Here is a 9928-nt window from a genome sequence, read left to right as displayed (position 1 = left end):
ACTCAAACTGTGTAAAAGTTTAGAGGGCATCATACAGTCTGATGTTTGATTTGACACCGCACATCTGTAATCTATTTTGCTCTAAAATACATAAACCAGCTGCTTGGGCCGGTAAATAATAAGTACATACACTAGTTGTAGATAGTTTTAGGGCGACAACTCTTTCCTGTAGTTTTATTACATGGAAATGATTCGTCCATCCAGAAATGACTATGTAACAGCTGAGTGATACAAACTTTGCCTTCTAAAAATTAGGATTGTATTGGTTTATTATTATATACTTAAATTTATTTGTATCTCACATTACTGCCAAAAAAATAAAAAAAAATCCATCCAATTTTTTTTAGTTTTCAATCACTTTTTTGAGTCCCATTAAAATGAATCCATGACTTCCTCACAATCTATAAACCCCCTTGATAAATAAACTTATCGAAGAAGACACAGATGGCTTCATCTTAATTTAATACATGTTTTGATAATGTCTCATAATTTCCTTTCTTTGATTTATTCAGCTGTACTTTGCTAAGAACCCTAAAAGCAAATGAAAGAAAATTCATTTCTTTACATAGCTTAATGCTGACTTTTAATTCTGAACTTTCCTTTTTTATTTTATAAGTTCCAGTTAGCTTTACTTGTTTGGGTAAATAAGTTGTCTTGACTATTAAAGAAATATGTATTTTGGCACACAGACAGTGGAAAACTTAAAGGTCTGTACAGACAGTCAAATTCTAGAAAACATTCAGTGTTAAAGTAACTTTTTTGGCACATGATGTAGAAAAAATGACTTGCAGGCAAGAAGGTCTCTGGACACCATCTCTATGAATAATAAAAGGTTTATTACAAAAAGTCCGGCATCAAAAACAGATCTGCGGATTATGTACGGTCTCTAAGCCAATGTCGAGGATCCCACTGACCATGAATACCAGTGGTCTTATATAGGTTTACAAACAAAGAACATTCCTTACTTTACTTCTGACGCCACCCCTGAAAATACCATATTGGAAACATCTGGTGTCATTTCCTGTGGCGTTAATTGATTTACAGGGTTCATGTGATCAGATTACCATACCTAAGTACATCTAAATGTAATTAAACTACCTACATGATGCTAATCATTAAACACTTCAGTATAAAGTGACATTTACCTTAGTAAACATCAAATGCCCAAGTTATCTATGTATCGCTCTACACTATGTTCTGCATCAACACTACCACGTTCTTGATCATAGTTTCCATGTGGGTGATAATATTAGTCTGTCTATACATCGTACAAATGGACAAATGGGTGAGGTGCAGAACATATTAAATTATTCCATTTTTGTTCATAATAATTGGTTCTGGCACAATGTTTATATTCTCTGTCCTTGTCTGTCTGTCCTTTTCTAAAAATGACCCCCCAGTCAGTTTAACCATCAAATTGCACATTGTATAATCCAATCCAAGCACATCCCTGAGCAGGATCAAAGTTCTTGATCATAAACTTAAAAAACTGTTTTCATCCGGACTGTGAGGCTTTTTTATGTTTCAGCTTTTTGCTTCTCTGTGTAATCACATCCTTTTGGACTCAGTGGATCGAAGGATTCTAAGAAAGTCCTGATCCAGTATTTGTTTCTGTAAACTTTGATTCTGGATTCTAGTTTAGTTCAGGTTTTTCTTTAGAAAAAGAGCCAAATTATATGCAAGCTTAAGGATTTAATGAATTACCAATTGTTTGCGCATTTTTATTTTCAGATTTCAATTTAGAGCAAAGCAGGATCCAAACAAAAAAACAAACTAATAAAAGTGGAATTTGCACAGATCTCAGTTACAATAACCAACCAAGACATTACATCACGTCTCATTCAGACACTTAATGAAAATATTTCTTTCTCAAAATATTAAAATCACAAATATGATCTTCCTCTCATTACTTCACAACTCTTTCATTGTGTGTTCAGAGTTACATAGTTGTAAGCTAATTTTAATAAACAAAGTGATGGAGTAAATGTGTCAATAGAGCCATTAATTTTCACATTTAAAGTGTACTTCATGAGTACCAGATGGTATTAGTGGAATATTCTGATAATCTTGGAAACATGTAAGTTTACTGTCATAAAATAATTTGTTTGAACATCTACATATGACAGACCACCATTTCTAAACACATTTTGCACATAGAAAGAGATTCAGGTTTTTCCTTTCTTTGTTCACAAAAGATAGTATTCTGGGATTTTTCATATTTTTTTGGAACTGGGAAGATTTCTGTATACAAACTTGTACATTTTTACATCATTATTTCACAAGTTCAAATCAGCACATACAAAGTCAGATAATGAGGTCAGAATTACTTTTATGTGCAGCTACACACAAGCTTACGAGATGCACAAACAAAAGTGTATTTATTGTGGCAGTCTTTGTCATTCCATTTCTTCTCTATGCTCCAGTTGGTGTGGACACACTTTTCATCTCCCCCATCGTTGTTTGGCTCTCCATCCTTCCAATATGTAAAGCTGAGTTTGGATCCATCAGACCACAACCACGTTCCTTCCTTCTGAGCGTCACTGAGTCCGATCCAGTTGATTCCCTCAGTAGGATCAAAGTTTCTGATCAGTGCTTTGACAAAATTCTCTTCTTCCTGACTGTGGATGGACACCAGGTTGGCTCCATGTGACAGACAGTGGAGCTCTGCATCCGTCCAGGTCATCAAGGTGGGGACATACTTGTAACAACGATTGTCGAAACCGTCCCAGAACTATGGACAACCATCACTTTCTAGGTTCAGTACATCCTGAAGTGTAGCGTACACAGCACCCAGAGTTAAACCAAGAAAGAAGAGGAACTTAATCTTGGCACTTTCCATCTCTGTATGATGAGGTGTTGATGTCTTGCTGGACTTTTTAGTTGTACTGGTGGATGTTGCCAACGATCCTGCTGAAGCAGATGACAGACTGCTTTCCTTTAATATCCTTTGGGTGTCTACATTGTTGTGCGTTATCACTGGCTAAATCCACTTGGCATAAATGTTATTTTTTACGCAATGCTGCAGTATCTGAACAAAGGTCAATAACCATGTTACTTTTGACCTGTTCTTGCTTCATTTTTTTATTTCCTATTTAGAACAGATACATGACCAACAGCAGAAATAACTGACAATGAGTAACACATCAGTCATATCACAATACTAAGGCAAGGCAAGTTTATTTGTATAGCACAGTTCTACGAAAGGGTGATTCAAAGTGCTTTACAGAAAGCAAACAGCATAATTTAATATTAAAACAAAAGAACAAGAAAAAAGAACATTGGATAAAAACAATATTAGAACACAATCAAGTTTAAAAATTCAAGCTTAAAATAAACAGATGCAGATTTGGACTGTTTTAAATAAAAACTATTGAAATGCAGCAGAGACCAGGTTAATTCTTTAACTTGGATTTAAATAAACTGAGTGTTTCAGCTGATCTGAGTTTGTTGCAGACATGTGGAGCATAGAAGCTGAATGCAGCATCTCCATGTCTGGTTCTGACTCTAGGAGACTGGATCCAGATGGCCTGAGGGTTCTGGTAGGTTCTTACTGGGCCAAGAGATCACTGATATATTTTGGTCCTAAACCATTCAGATCTTTATAAACCAGCAGCAGAACTTTAAAGTCTATCCTCTGACGAACAGGCAGCCAGTGTAAAGACCTCCTGTTGAGACATCAGATCTTTCACCCTTGATGTATTCTTAAGGTGATAGTAGGCTGACTTTGTAATTCCCTTAATGTGTTTCTCAAAGTTAAGGTCTGAGTCCATTGATACACCCAGATTTCTGGCCCGGTTGGTTTTGCTCGCAGTACTTTATAATTACAGACCTCACTTCAATTTCTTCTTATTATATGTTAACTTCACAATAAAAACAGATTAAAAAAAAAGAAAAGCACTGCCTGTTCAAGTCTTTAAACATACACAAGTTCCAATAAGTTTATGTGTTGTTTATGTGTTTACTGGGTATATCTGTTTTTTTTTTTTTTTTTTTGCATCAGACAGATACGTTATCTGTTTAACAAATAATCACCTCATCAATAATTATCCCAGGTTTCCGAAGGCTTTGGTGTTTGTTTCACTGAGTAAATTAGATTTGCTTGATTGCAAAAGACCGATCAAAGTGCAGAGAGTGTTTTGTAAAACCTTTGCCCCAACTTAAAATGATTGAAAATATAATTATAAAAGACAAGTAAAAAAAAGAAAAGACATGTAATATGCTTGTTTAAGTTGTTAAACATAAGTTCCAGTAAGCTCGAGTATTTATTTTACTGAGGAAATTTGTTTTCTTGCATCAGACAAAATGTTTATCTGTTTTTTTTTTTTTTTTAACTTGTCCTGTCCAGCATCATAGCAAGCAAAATGATAATCTGGTTGCTATGTCGTGCTGAACAAATTTGCTCTGCCAAGGGGAGGCCTATGGGTAAGGCTCCTCTTGATAATGTGATTAATTTATTTATTTATTTACTTTGAATCACAGAATCTATGTAATCTTGCTGGACCTGACCGGAGGGGACAGAAAAAGATGGAAAATAGCAAAAAAGAGCAAAAGGGAAAGAAGAAAGGAGACAAAAAGATCACAGACAGAAGGAAAACGGCCCTTCAATCCACACCATCACCAGACAACAAACTGTTACACCTGTACATGAACACATCAGAAAGTTTCCTACAACTTTTACAAAAGCAGAAACACACACACACACACACAAAAAAAACAAACAACAAAACAAAAAAAAAAAACAAAAAAAAAAAAAAACAGGGCTGCCAGTCATTAAGAGTTTTTAAAATAATAACCAAATCAAATCAAAAAGACATAACAGCGACCAGATACTAACTCACAGGAAAAATGCAAATTTTTTTTTTTTTTTTTTTTTTTTATAATTATCGCTTAATATTAAAAACCCACTAGACAACTCAGTGACTGTGTCGGCATGCAGAGCATGAGAAACAAGGCGTGATCAGTAATGAAGAGTGGTGAGTGAGATCATGCAAATGCGACCTCGCCTCCACGGAGGCCAGAGGCAGACCAGGGCCTGGGCCGGGCCCTCAGCAGCAGACCCGGAGCACCAACCCATGCCACCCCACCACAAAGACGACTCCAGCCCCACCCGAAGGGCAGCAGAGGAGAGCCCCAGCAAGAGCCCCCCACGGTCCCGGGGCACAGGCCCCAGTGGGCCAAGATCAGCAGCCGCCGGCCCCGCCAGGGACCGGCCCACCCAGGGCAGCCCAAGCGAAGGGCCCAGGGCCCCAGGAGCCCAGAGGCGGCCGCCCCACCCCCCAAAGGCAGAGGGCCCGCAACATGCCTAGGAGGACCAGGCCCCCCCAGACAGCCACCCGGCGTAGGCCAGCACACACCCCGATGTTCCAGCCGCACACCCCGGGAACCAGGGTGCTATTGGCCCCCTCCCCCCACTCCCCATCTACTTCAACCTGCACCCCATATAACCCCACACTCACACCCTCCCCCGTGCCGCACCCACAATCACTCACCACCACACAATCACGCCACACACAACCCTCCCACCATGCCCCGTGGGGGACACCCCAGGCGGACCAGCGGACAGCTAGCCCCAACCCCCATAGAGCCAGCAGCCCACCAGCGCAGCCACCCCAGGACCCGGCCCCTGGGCAACCACCCCCCCCCTGCCCGCCCCCAGCCACACACAGAAGGAGCAGGGGTGTAAAAGGTCCCCAATACCCTCTCCCTCCCCGCTCCTGACTGTTTATGTAGTGTGTGTTGTGTGCAATTAAAATTGAGGGGCAGTGACTGCAATGAGCCGCAAGCCGGGCCACCTAAATGGCCCCGCCCGCCATGCACCGCATGCCATGCCCCCCAGGTGTTTGTTTGTGTGTTGTGTTTCTTGTGTTTTGGTGTCTCGGTGCAATTAAAACTGAGAGGCGAGCAGCCACGGGGTGCATCCAAGGAGACCACTGAATGGTCTCCTCCGTTCCACCCCGCATGGCTCCACGCCTCCCAACTCCCTACGTGTGTGTGTGTGTGAGACAGAGAGAGCGGGAAGTAAGAGGCATCCGGGGATGTACGTCCAGAGGGAAGCAAACTTCCCTCTGGATGATGAGCCTTTAGTGGCATTAGGCACCCCTGCTCCCCAGGAGGCCCCCCAGGGCAAGACAGGCCAGGAGAGGCCGCCCCCCACGGCCGGGCCATTCAGGGACCGCAGCCAGTGAGCCGCCACCCACCCCAGAAAGTTCCCACCCTCCCAAACCCCTAAAGGGGAATGAGAGGATGGGGACAGCGGCAATGTTTATCTGTTTAACAGCTTATTCTTTTGGAACATGGACAGCAGAGGGCCTGAAGGTCTCATCTAAACAGATGCAGTAACATGGCTCCACTACTAGAAAAAAGAAGCAGTTTATAGTCAGTGCAGCTCAGGTCCAGTTAAAGAGATTTTAGTGAGATGTCACTAAATGCTAAACATAGCTACTCTAGAACAATAAAACAGCCTCCTGTTGGTTCTTTTTTAATACTGCGGGTCCAGGTCAGAGACAAGGACCATTATAAAGACACTTTCTTCTGCTGCCCTCTGCTGGACTCAAAAATATTACAGCAAGACCTTTTATATTTCCCTGTGGCTTCACAGCAGGTCTTGACTAGACACAACTCTGGGAGATAATAGAATTAAACTAAAAAGTAAATATAATAACACTGTTTATTAAATTTCAACATTTAGAAAATAGTATAGACTGTTATGGCAATTTTCCAAACAGTGACAGAGTGACAAGCAAAAATAGGTTATAGGTTTTAGTTTCTTTCTGCCTGCGCTGATCCCTAAACTACCAGATTTTTCTCTCTGAAAATAGAGCCAAACCACGTCTCACCAGAACAAGGCTGGAGGGGATATTTTAATGTTTCCACAAATGTATATACAATTTATCAATAACTTTTTGAATAAATGGCCAAAAACTGCATTTCCTTGTGGTGTTTCTCCCAGAGTTTCACATTTACTTTGTCAACAATGCTTCAAAGATGACCAAATATGTATTTGTTCTAAATGTTTAAGGTATTCAGCCAGATTTTAAATTGCACCGGGGTGGGGGGTTTACAGTAGGGAAATTGTGTCAAGCAAAGAGTTTTTACCTTCTGACAGCTATACTTATCATCAGTGAGACTTGGCACAGAACTTTATAGCTGGATCATTGTATTAGCACAGCAGGTGCACATTCCTCACTAGTGTATGAGCATTTTATATGGGGGTGCAATAACCAATCATATACCAGTTATTAATTCTATAAATGTTGGTTGTATACTTTTGCAGTTCAGAAATGAAAGGTATGTAGATTCCAAAGCGGAATGGTCAGCTCTTACAAAGGACGACATTTCAGCCTATTATGCTTACAGACAAATCCCTACGCAACATTTGTATACCTAAGAAAGCTATTATGTGTAGTGGTGTCAACTGTGAAGATGCAATGCATAGGAGGGAGCTTTATTTGGTGTATGAGGATATTGTCAGTGCTTTGTATGAAGGTGGTAAACCCCATTTTAATTGTACTTATAAAGTACAAAGTGTCAAGCCAGGTTGGAATAAGTATGTAGCTGAACACCATGCTCAAGCTTGTTCAGCTGCAAGGCCACGGGGAATAGCAGGTAGACCCAGACAGGAGCCTGTGTTTGAATATAAGAAGCTCACTGATGCAAAGTATAAATATGCTGTTCATTTTATCTGCAAACATGAGAACACTATGAGGGCAGACGCCATGGCTGAGAAGTTGTTGTGTAATAATGCATCTTATTTTTGTAAAGAGGTAAGGGGCAGTTAATAAATGTGAAATGTCTCTGCTTTGCACTGTAGATGGAATTACTGGATTAGATAATATAGTTGAATTTTTGAGACAGCACTATAACAGTTTATTTAATCATGTTAAAATGAATGTGTATAAACCATTTTGCACACTTTTAGAGGGGTGATAGAGCCCTCAAAGTCAAGCCCTGCTTCCACGCCTCTGCATGGGAGAAAGCAGGGCTGGACAACCGAGAGTGGGAAGGTTGACAACTAACCTCTTAAACACTTGAATTTGAAACTTCCATTGTTGGAGGTCCAAGGATTTTTATCAGATGACCATTCACCTTTGAGGGCCCTCTCACTGCTAAGTGTTTGTGCGGCAGTGATTAAAGCCACACAATGCAGGATCATCCTAATCAAACAGCTGTTGATATAAAAAAAAAATCATTAACCCTTTGTTTTAACAAACTTTACTTGTTTTTATTGGAAGACTGCTTTAGCTGTAATAACTGGCTCATTATCTGGACTGTTTTTTTTTCTTATATTTGTCACCCTTTACCCAGTCTGTGCACCTGCTTGTCCAGCACCCCATCAACAATTATCTTATTACTTTTCAAATCTTATCATCCCTGGACCCATAAGCTTTGGTGTGTGTTTTATTGGGTAAATTTTATTTGTTTGATTGCATCAGACTGTTACATTTTTTCCCTTTGGTCAAAAGTGTCTACAGAGAGTGTTTTTTTCTATTATTAAAGAGTTTATTATAATAACATGATCAAACTACAGAAGCAGAAAGGGAAAACAGGAAATAAACATAGCAAGTGTAAAAATACAGGACAAGGGACCTAATACAACATCTGTGAGGAGAAGAAAGGGAGAGAACAACAAGACAACAAACAAACCAAACCATAAAAGGAGCAAGTACATGATTGGATAGGAATTATGTCAATAAATAAATATACAATTTTTGTGATGGGGCAAGTAGATAGGAAGAAGAAAGAGAAAATATGTACAATATGCAATACAATGCAATAAACAATTTCTATCTATCTATCTATCTATCTATCTATCTATCTATCTATCTATCTATCTATCTATCTATCTATCTATCTATCTATCTATCTATCTATCTATCTATCTATCTATCTATCTATCTATCCATCCATCCATCCATCCATCCATCCATCCATCCACCCATCCATCTAATACTTCTACACAAATTTAAAGGTGAAGTATTAAAAACGTTAAAATCTTCTGGAGGAAGATGGGCGATAATTTTCAAAAAAACAAGAAAATTGTATTTTCATTCTGTGTAATATTTATGATTATAACTGACATTTTTCAAACAAAAACCTATTTGCCCAAATATCTGAATGTGCCAAATTACTTCTAGTCAGATATGTTGACTTTTATATAGTTTTTGGGGGGGTGACTTTAATGAATGTGTTGATTCTACTAGTGATCAGTTTCCCCCAAATCAAGTCAGGGTCCTTTGATGAAAAATCTGGTTCTATCTTTATGATCTGATCTTTTTTGGTTGATACCTCGCGCATGTTTTTTTCAGTCCTCATTGAATGGATTTCATCTGGTCTAACAAAAACTCAGCACTTAAAGCAAGAATTGATCTTTTCCTAATTTCCCACTTGGCCATAAATTTTGCCAAATATATCTTACACTTTGCACCTTTGTCTGATAATAAGTCGATAACTATTAATTTGGGCAGGCAAAATAAAAATCCACTGCCCCGGGGCAACTGGAAGTTGAATAACAACTTATTAGAAAAGAACTTTAACAAAAGCATTAAAAACCCAATAAATTAAATCTTTTCTGACTTAAGTGAGGGCAGAAAACAAAAATGGGATTTCTTTAAGCACAAAACAAGATGCTGTAAAATTATGTAAAGCCACTAAAAATCTGTTATAGACAAAGTACTTAAAAGAATAAACAAGTTGTGTAAAGAGAATAATCCTGAAGAAGAAAAAAATTAAATAAAAAACATTACTTTACAATTAGACTAGCTGTATTTAGACTAGGCCTAGAAGGGGCCTTTATGAGTTCCAGGACCAAATGGATGGAGGAGGGAAAGAAGAAGCCCTGATGTCTCTTAATATAAATGGTACTTAATCTAATAACCCTGACTCAATTTCAAAACTTTGTTTCAGCTTTTCATAAACGTCTACTCTTTCA

This window comes from Melanotaenia boesemani, chromosome 17 (genome assembly GCF_017639745.1).
Source record: "Melanotaenia boesemani isolate fMelBoe1 chromosome 17, fMelBoe1.pri, whole genome shotgun sequence".
Taxonomy (NCBI): Eukaryota; Metazoa; Chordata; class Actinopteri; order Atheriniformes; family Melanotaeniidae; genus Melanotaenia; species Melanotaenia boesemani.
Note: the sequence above shows the minus strand (reverse complement) of the source record.